The sequence below is a fragment of the Ictidomys tridecemlineatus genome, chromosome 13 (assembly GCF_052094955.1).
Source record: "Ictidomys tridecemlineatus isolate mIctTri1 chromosome 13, mIctTri1.hap1, whole genome shotgun sequence".
NCBI classification, from domain to species: Eukaryota; Metazoa; Chordata; class Mammalia; order Rodentia; family Sciuridae; genus Ictidomys; species Ictidomys tridecemlineatus.
Genome location: NC_135489.1, coordinates 86,989,908 through 86,998,848, shown reverse-complemented (window position 1 = coordinate 86,998,848; position 8,941 = coordinate 86,989,908). Strand labels below are relative to the sequence as shown.

Sequence of the window (8,941 nt, the reverse complement as noted above, 5' to 3'; positions counted from 1 at the left end):
TATAAGATTAGCAGATATTAGATTTACATGAAATGAATTTTCTACTAAAAATGTTTAAATAAAATGGTTATTCCACATTACTTGGTTAGCAATAGACAAAAAGTCATAGCTGTGAATATGTATAAGCAATGTACTTTAAAGGAAAAATTATTACGTTGAAATATTAATTTATATTTTTGTTTATTCTCTAATTTTATTTTGAATAATTTCTTTTGAATCATTTGTTGGAATGTGAAATCAGTCAAAGAGAGCTTGGGGAAGAAATTTTAAATATAGGAGTGTAGGATTTGATTATTTTTTAGAGAGTAGTGAGTCATTGCATAGTTTTGAGCAAGGGAATGATTTAGAATCATTTTATAGTCAAAGCTATAAATATAATCATAATATGTAAAGCTATGCCATAATGTTTATGAAATTTGTAATCATAACCAAATCCAAGTAACTTTTAGTAGAGAGTAGAAGTATGGTAGAGGCAGTGAAGAGGAGGTGAAGGGTAAAAACATTCTAGAGAGATGTAGTACTTAAAAGTTGAAGCCATCTGCAGTGGTTTACTCCTGTAATTCCAGTGGATTTGGAGGCTGAGGTAGGAGGGTTGCAGATTCAAAGCCAGCCTCAGCAATTTATTGAGGCTCTACGAACCTCAGTGAGACTCTGTCTCTAAACAAAATACAAAAAATGGCCTGGGGATGTGTCTCAGTGGTTAAGTGCCCCTGAGTTAAATCTGCAATTAAAAAAAAAAAGTTGATTAGACATGAGAGATGAGGAAGAAGCAGTGGTCAAAGATGACAAGTATTTTGATGATAACAATTTTCTTTTAGAATCCAAAATATTTGGTCTGGAGTTGCATCTCAGTGGTGAAATGCTTGCTTCACAGCATGAGAGACTGGGTTTGATGCTCAGCAACACATAAAAATAAATAAATAAATAAATAAGTATTATGTCCATTTACAACTAAAATTATTTTTAAAAAATCCAAAATATTCTTTGTATGTCTCTCTTGAATGTATGACATCAGATACATTTGAGATTCCTAAAATTTCTTTTGACTAACCAAGCTTCCAGAATGGCCATTAAGAAATACGTAGTGAAATGCATTCCCCTGTATAGTATCTTGAGTCTATGAAAAGACTGGATTTTGAAGATTTAAAAATGATTATAACTTCAAGAAATAGCTCATGGAGACGAGTGCAGTAGACTTTGGAATAACATCTTCCAACTAGCTGGGCAGACATTTAACACCTCATCTCCCTGCTATTCTCACTTTCTGGTTGACTCTTGACTTCCATTGTCTGCTTCTTATTCCCAATCTGAGAGTCAGAAATTATAATTTAGGTGTGAAACAATTGCTTAAATGTCTATATTGAAGAAAGAAATAAATGCTTTTATCTCAGACAAATTAAGGTTATACTTAATTATTTCACAATTAATAGGATGCTTTTTCAAAACACATACTCATAAAACCCAAAATGCTCCAATTATCTTTTATTTAAAATTTCCACTTAAATCAAGAATTTGAATGTTTGATACATATGGTAATATCTCATCAAATGATATGTTCTGTATAAATGATGTCATTTCTACCTAATAAACCAGAGCCCATGGTATTTCTTTAAAAAATCTTACTCTCAAACAAATAAACTCCCCAGTGATTTATAATTTGCATCTCTCTTCCACCCCATACACCAGTCTGGCTTCCAGGGAAACATTAAACATTTTATTAAGAATTTTAATTGTTTTAATGCATGGCACAAAAATACTTTGCCCAACTGAGTCCTTCCTTAGAATTAATGCACTATGGACAAAGACTTATAAAAGAGTTTTTAAAGAACAGTTTTCATTATTCACTTAACACAATTTATTGTGGCTATAATATGAAATTACTTGTGATCTAGAAGTTAGCACTGTAGTAATCTTCATTAAAATAGTTTCTAAGGAGTGTAGTAAAATGGTCTGGAAGGCATTTTAGGAGAAAAATCCAATACCATTTCTAGGATTAAAAACTGCATTTATAAAATTGAAATATGATCACTGTTTTTGAATAGATGAATGGACTATAAGTGATAGTATGGATTTTTGTATTTCCTAACAAATAGCTTAAGGCCAGCAATATATATGTTTCTTTCTGGAGAGAATAGTACAGAAGGATAATTTCACATTTATAACAAAGGTTTTAAGAAAAAATACCCTTTAATGTAATGTAATGTAATGTAATGTACCTTTAATTGTAAGACAGTTATTAAAAAAAGGAGAAAAATGACAACTTAGAATCTTTGAGAAAAATGACAACTTAGAATCTTTGCTTCCATAAGTCCCCATATCTGAGGTGAACTTGAGAGAACTATCCTAAGTGGAATTCCCAAACTTATGAGGTTGAGAGCCTGTCTTCCATTTTTTATATTATTCATCCTTGTTTAAACAATACTGGCAGTTGTATTAAAAGCATATGATTGATTTTATACTGAAATTTTTATATTCATTGATATAATTAGAGATGCTTCTAAGTTTGAAGGCTGTGATTTCTGATATTTATTGTGGGCTTTGAATACATAAATTCAGTGGGACTCTTAGAGCTGCAAATTATGTTTATTAAAAAATGGAATGCAATTGTTGTTATGTTGTAAGACTTACTTTTTTGTTTATGTGGATGTATGTTTACTTTAAGAGAGAAATAAACATTCCCTTAAGACCTGGTCATGAATTATTGACTTTGTGAAGTTGAATATAACTGGGAAATTCAGAAAAGGACAGGATTTTCTTTCTTTTTAAAGTACTTTATTAATCCTTTTCCTTTTCCCAAATGAATTTGTCCCAGTGATTTCTAATTGTTTTGGGGTGTATCAAATCTGCCTTTATAATAAACATTAAAATTGGATAACTTGGATGTTTGAATATTTAAAAAACTGAAATTTTAGGCAGGTGAAACCCAATTGGTTTATAACATGACTTTCAATTTACACACACCATGGCACAATAGTGACATTACAGAATTGGTAAGCTACAGATAATGCGAGTAAAATGACACATTGATTAACATATCATCTGTAAGCAGAACTCCTTTAGAAAAAGTTGGCCTGGGTGTTGGAGGGATTTAAATGCCTGTTCCAGTTTCTTCATTCTGAGATTGAAGAAGGCAAGCTATTGCTGTAGGTATAGTCACACTTCTCAATGGGCAGACATGCTGTTAGCAGTAGGGTGGAGAATTGTGGTAGAAGGTTTATGTGCAGCCAGAGGATTGTAACCATTTCCTCTGTGCATTGTGAGAGGGACTGTTGACAACAATGGAAGCACATGCTTTCTCTCAACCTACATCATATCACCATCTTCCCACACAGAGGCATCTCTAATTTCAATGAATATCAAAAAAACTTCAGTATCAAATCAGCCATATGTTTTTAATACAACAGATACAACACCTAATATTTTTAAAACAAAACACTGTCCCTTGTACACTTCCTTATTTTATGTGGCTTCTTAAGGACAAGAAAAGCTTTGAGATTTGGTTTTTTGTTTGGTTTTTTGATTGCATAGTCAATATAGAATCAATATTCAGCAATTCATTTTTTTTATTTGCTTATTCCTACTTAAGGAAATAGAGTGAATTCTTACATATCTTTTAAATTTTTTTTAATTTTTTATTTCTATTTTCCTACCTACCATCCATCTATCCACTAATTCATCCATCCACTTACCAATCTGTCCATCTGCTTGTCTACATATCTTGTTTCCACCAGAATAGTCCAAGAAATATTAATAGTGAAAAAAATAATAGATAAATCAGTCTTCCTAAATAGAAGAATTATTTGGGGGCTGGGACTGTGGCTCAGCGGTAGATCGCTCGTCTAGCATGTGTGAGGTTCTGGGTTCAATCCTCAGCATCACATAAAAATAAATAAACAAAATAAAGGTATTGTGTCCAACTACTTTTTTAAAAAAAGAATTAATTGGTCAACATTGTGAGACTCTATATAGTTTTAGTAGAATCTGGATTTTATAAGATGAAGGGAAACTAAACTCTTGAAATATAGTAAGTAGAGGGAACAAACATTAATTTTAAAGTTTTTCAAGGGCAGGATTGAGATATTCAGTGCTTATACTTTTCAGTTTGGATAATGAACTTTCATCCTATCATAATTATCTAAGGAATGTCATTTATCATTCCATTCATCTAACCCAATTCTCTCATCTGTATCATAGTGCTATTTATGTGATTGTGATGGTTGGCATTGGAATGTGGATTCTGTTCTTTCAAATGCTGATACCAATAATGTAAAATTCTCCCTATATTAAATCTGAGTTATATTTTAGGACATTCAATCTTCTCACTCAATATACAGCAATAGAAATTTTTAGCATTGGCATTGTTTTTAAGGAAATGGAGTAGTAAAAGTGGATAACTTCAATGATTTTTTATTTTTAAAATATATTTTTAATTTTTATTTTTTGAGGCAGGGTCTTGCTGTGTTGCTTAGCTGATCTTGAATTCCTGGACTCAAGCAATCCTGCCTCAGCCTCCCAAGTAGCTGGGATTAAGGGCATGTTCTGTGCGCAGCCTAATATATATGTTCATTTTTAAATAAGATATAGTAATTGTACATATATATGTGATACTGTGTGTGTGTGTGTGTGTGTGTAATGATTATATTTGAGTAATTGACATGTCTACCGCCTCAGACACTTATCATTTCTTTGTGTTAGGAACATTCAAAATCTTCTCTCTATTAGCTACTTCAAAACACTCAGTTTATTCTGTCAACCACAGTTACCCTATTTAATTGTACTGAATAACTATTAACAATTTTCCACTCTATCCCCCTCCCTGACACAGAAAGCAGGTGTGTTTATACTGAATTAATAAACTAAAAAAATCACTTGCCTCTAACAGAATCTCTCAGGTATCCTTGTTGTATTTATAAATTAAGTGTTGAAACAGGAATTGCTTTTTATAGTTTCTACTATCTGCTATTTTTAATTTTTATGTTTTGTGCATTGGGAACAATGTGGGTTCTGGGTTCAGAAGTGGGTTCAAAATCAGACTCATAGTGAGGCCTTAAACTCTCTAAGCTTCAGTTCCCTGCCTTTAGAATGGGGTTGTCATGAGGATTAAGTACCATACTACAATGTGCCTGGCACAATGCCTGGTACATAGCAGGTGCTGGGTAAATGATCTTATTCTTATATTAAAATAAACATGAGCTATTAATTAGTGTGATTCAATTTTAAATTTGACAGACAATTTAAAAGTATGTGCAATAGCTACTCTGGAAAATCATCTTCTAGTATAATTCTACCACCTTGACCTTTGGTGGACTCTGGTATAGCTACATCAGAAAAGAAAGCTTTGGGAAGATAGCAGCTATTTTATAAAATATCACCTATGGTACAGGTTTCCATTAATAAAATTATTTCACACAGATAGATATCTAATTATATTTATGTCATTAAAAATACAAATAACCATCTAAAACTTTGTCTCTCTGGAATCCTTTTAGGCAAACACCACATTAAGGAGATACGTTCTTTTATAGTATCTTAAGCAGCAAGTAATTTATGCCTTCTTGAAAGAGGTTCAGGCCTTGGCCGGGGTTGTCCTTTGCTCTCACACTTGCGCCACCAATTTCAGGATGCTTCCTCTACTGCGCTGCCTTCTCAGAGTCCCTGGAGCCCGCCCCTTGCCTCTGGCAACTGCTACAGTGGGCACCCGGGGCCAAGCATTGGGCCCTAAAGACTGCTCTGTGTGTGAGCCAGGTCGGAGCAGCAGCCAGGCTTCTTGCAGCCTTCTGGGCCCTGTGGCTCTGGCTGCCACACGCTGAGCATGGAAGGAGATAAAGCTTTTGTCAAATTCCTGACAAATGAAATTAAGGAAGAAAAGAAAATCCAGAAGCATAAATCCCTTCCCAAGATGTCTGGCGTGAACGGGACAGAAGCTAAATTAGTGCAGAAAGTTGCTGGGGAAAAGATTACTGTCACTTTCAACATTAAAATACCATCCAACCAACATTTGATCCTGAGGAAGAGGCCTCAGAAGGGCAGAAGGTTGAAGAACAGGAGCCTGAACTGATCCACTCCCAATTGTGTGGTTGAAGTTACGAAGAGCGATAGCCAGAAAGCTCTTGTACTAGACTGTCAGTATCCAGAGGATGAGATTGGACAAGAGGAGGAAGCCAAGAGTGACATTTTCTCTATTAAGGAAGTTAGCTTTCAAACCACTGGCAAGTCTGAATGGAAAGACTAATTACACTCTGAACACAGAGTCCTTAGACTGGGCCTTGTATGACCACCTAATGGCTTTCCTTGCCGACTGAGAGGTGAACAACACTTTTGCAGATGAGGTGGTGGAACTCAGCACAGCCCTGGAGCACCAGGAGTACATTAATTTTCTTGAAGACCTCAAAAGTTTTGTCAAGAGCCGCTGGAGCAATCAGAGACACTTGAAGGCCTTAATATTATGGTGAACTTTGACCAGTGAACAAAAACTACCCTTACACCAGACGTGTGCTTTGAAGTGGTTATAATCCTAACATCATGTGGTGGGGGATAAGCACATTTAAATTATTGCTATCATGCTCTCATTTACTATTCATTTGGTAGTTTTCCTGTACAAACCTATTATTTCTAGATTTTTGTATAACATAATGATGGGCAATAAAATTCTTTTATCTCCAAAAAAAGAGGTTCATATGATATTTTTAATTTCTTCATATAAAGATACCTGATAACATTTTACACTTTAGTTGGAGGACAGATCTTTCAATGCTCAAAGATTTAAAGGTTTTTTCCCCCATTTTTTTTCAATGAACATGACAAGTTTATTTTATAGATGTTAATTCATTTCAGGAGTTGGAAATTCTAAGTCTGATTTTTATTTAAAATATTCTCCTAAATCTTCATAACAGAAGGTGAGCCTGTATGTGTGTTTGCAAAAATTCTTGTGGTGTAACATTCAATTTTTGTTTGGGAGAGGTGATGAAGGACAGTGGAAAAGTTATTAATATCTTTAGAATTCAATGTTGTATGTATAATTTGAATATATCTGGAAAACAATGAAAATTATTTCTACCATCTCAAGTTTTTAATTAATTTCTTAAGGGTGGAAGGAAATACTTTGAAAGATTTAGCAGTCAAATTCAAATGACTATGCAAACAGGTGGCAAAATTTCTTCTCCACCTGCCATGCAACTTTATCTCAAGAAATGTTTCATTCAGCAAATGCTGCTGCTAACAGATAATTCTTTTTTTCAGAGCAGAAAAACAAATGGAGGGTGAATAATTCTTTGAAGAAAACATTTTTCTTGATTTTTTAAAAATTGTGAGTATGAAAAATATGCATTTTATTTTCTTGGGGGATGGGTGGTGGAAAGCATGAACGAGTGAGTGCATTGATTAACCCACCTGTTTTGTAGTATTGTTAAACCATTACTGGCTTTTGTTTTGTTTTGTTTCTCTTTTTGTATACCAAAGCACTGGTAGTATTATTCAGATGTGATAATTATATTAACCTGGGATCTTAAAACATTTGTATAATACTTTAAACACTATCTGAAGATACAATATTCTTAGTGAAATTGTGTTATTAGAATATATTGTTAGACTTAACCTCTGTAAGGAAATGGTGGCAAGCAAAATGTTGCACTGAGAAACCAATTGGTAACTAAATACAAAAAGGTAAGGATATTCTTCATATACTTTTGCATTTTTACTTTTCTTTGATTCATTTATTTGGTGTGAGCTAGAAGCTAAAGTGCCAATGCATTAGTTGGCATACACAGCCTCTACTAAGAAAAGTTATGTTTCTCTGTATTTTTGAAACTAATAATTTCAGAAAGCACCAAAATTTAGTTTTCCTTTCCTTCCCAGTAAAATTTGACCTGATCTGCCTTTCTGTATAACAAAGAATTGGGGTTTGCAATGATTGAACCAAAGAAAACGAAATGTACATTTTATATTTTACCGGGACAACTCCTCATTTTTTAATTACCAAAGTACTGCATACAGTGGATTTGTGAAGATCTAGTTCTGGGCATTGGGAGATTATTTGGGCTTTAAACTCAAATACAATTTAAGAGGTGATCTTCCATTTCCTATGTGACAAGTTAATTTGCTATAGCAAATTTTAAGAATATACCATTATTTATAGAATCTCTAACAAATTAAACTTCTACATAACTATTTTTTGTAGAAAATATATTTGAACTGGATTAAGAGAGCACTCTCGCTGTAGCCCATCTACCAGGACATGGATGTAGTATAAAATCATGACATTTGCTATAAAAATAAAAATAAAAGATTTGTCCATTAGGTGATTTTAAATTTTCTTTTCAAATATCCATTTGGATGAACATTCCATGTAGACAGTAGGGACTTAATATATGTCTGCACTAGAAACTTGAAAGAATGTCTTCTGCTTTGCTCTGATCATTTTATAGATTTAGAGTCTTTGTTTTAATTTTTATATTCTGGAATACTGATGAAGTTTAAACTACCATTTTTGTTAACCATCAGTATTTCATGTTTGTGAATTGTGTGCTCATATGATTTACATATATTTCTCTTAGGGTAATAGTTAAACTATGGAAATTCTGAGGCAGGATTAGAATGTTGGCATCATTTTGTGAACATACAACATACTTAAAAAGTTTTCCTTATTTGTCTTAAAACAACAATGCAAAGAAATGTCATATTCTGTGCATGTTCAGTTTGACCATGTTTATAATTCTTTCCGCAAAATGATACAGGGATGCTTCATCTGTAACCTAATGCTCTTCAAAAAAGTAATTGTTTTCCTTGAGCAAGCACAGTTGACTGATCCATGCCCATTTTTGTGAAAGATTACTTTTGTGTTCTGGGGTGTTTACATTGTTTTGAAAATAGTAAGTGTCCAATGGATAGGAGTACCTTGGCAGAAATATGCAGATTTAATATTGTAGGAAGAAAGAGATATTTA

At 33.3% G+C, this 8,941-nt stretch overlaps 1 pseudogene; it reads left to right on the top strand.

The window, feature by feature from the left end:
• Positions 1-751: 751 nt before the first annotated feature.
• On the top strand, positions 752-6,462 carry LOC144369725 (complement component 1 Q subcomponent-binding protein, mitochondrial pseudogene; annotated as a pseudogene).
• The last annotated feature ends 2,479 nt before the right edge of the window (positions 6,463-8,941 follow it).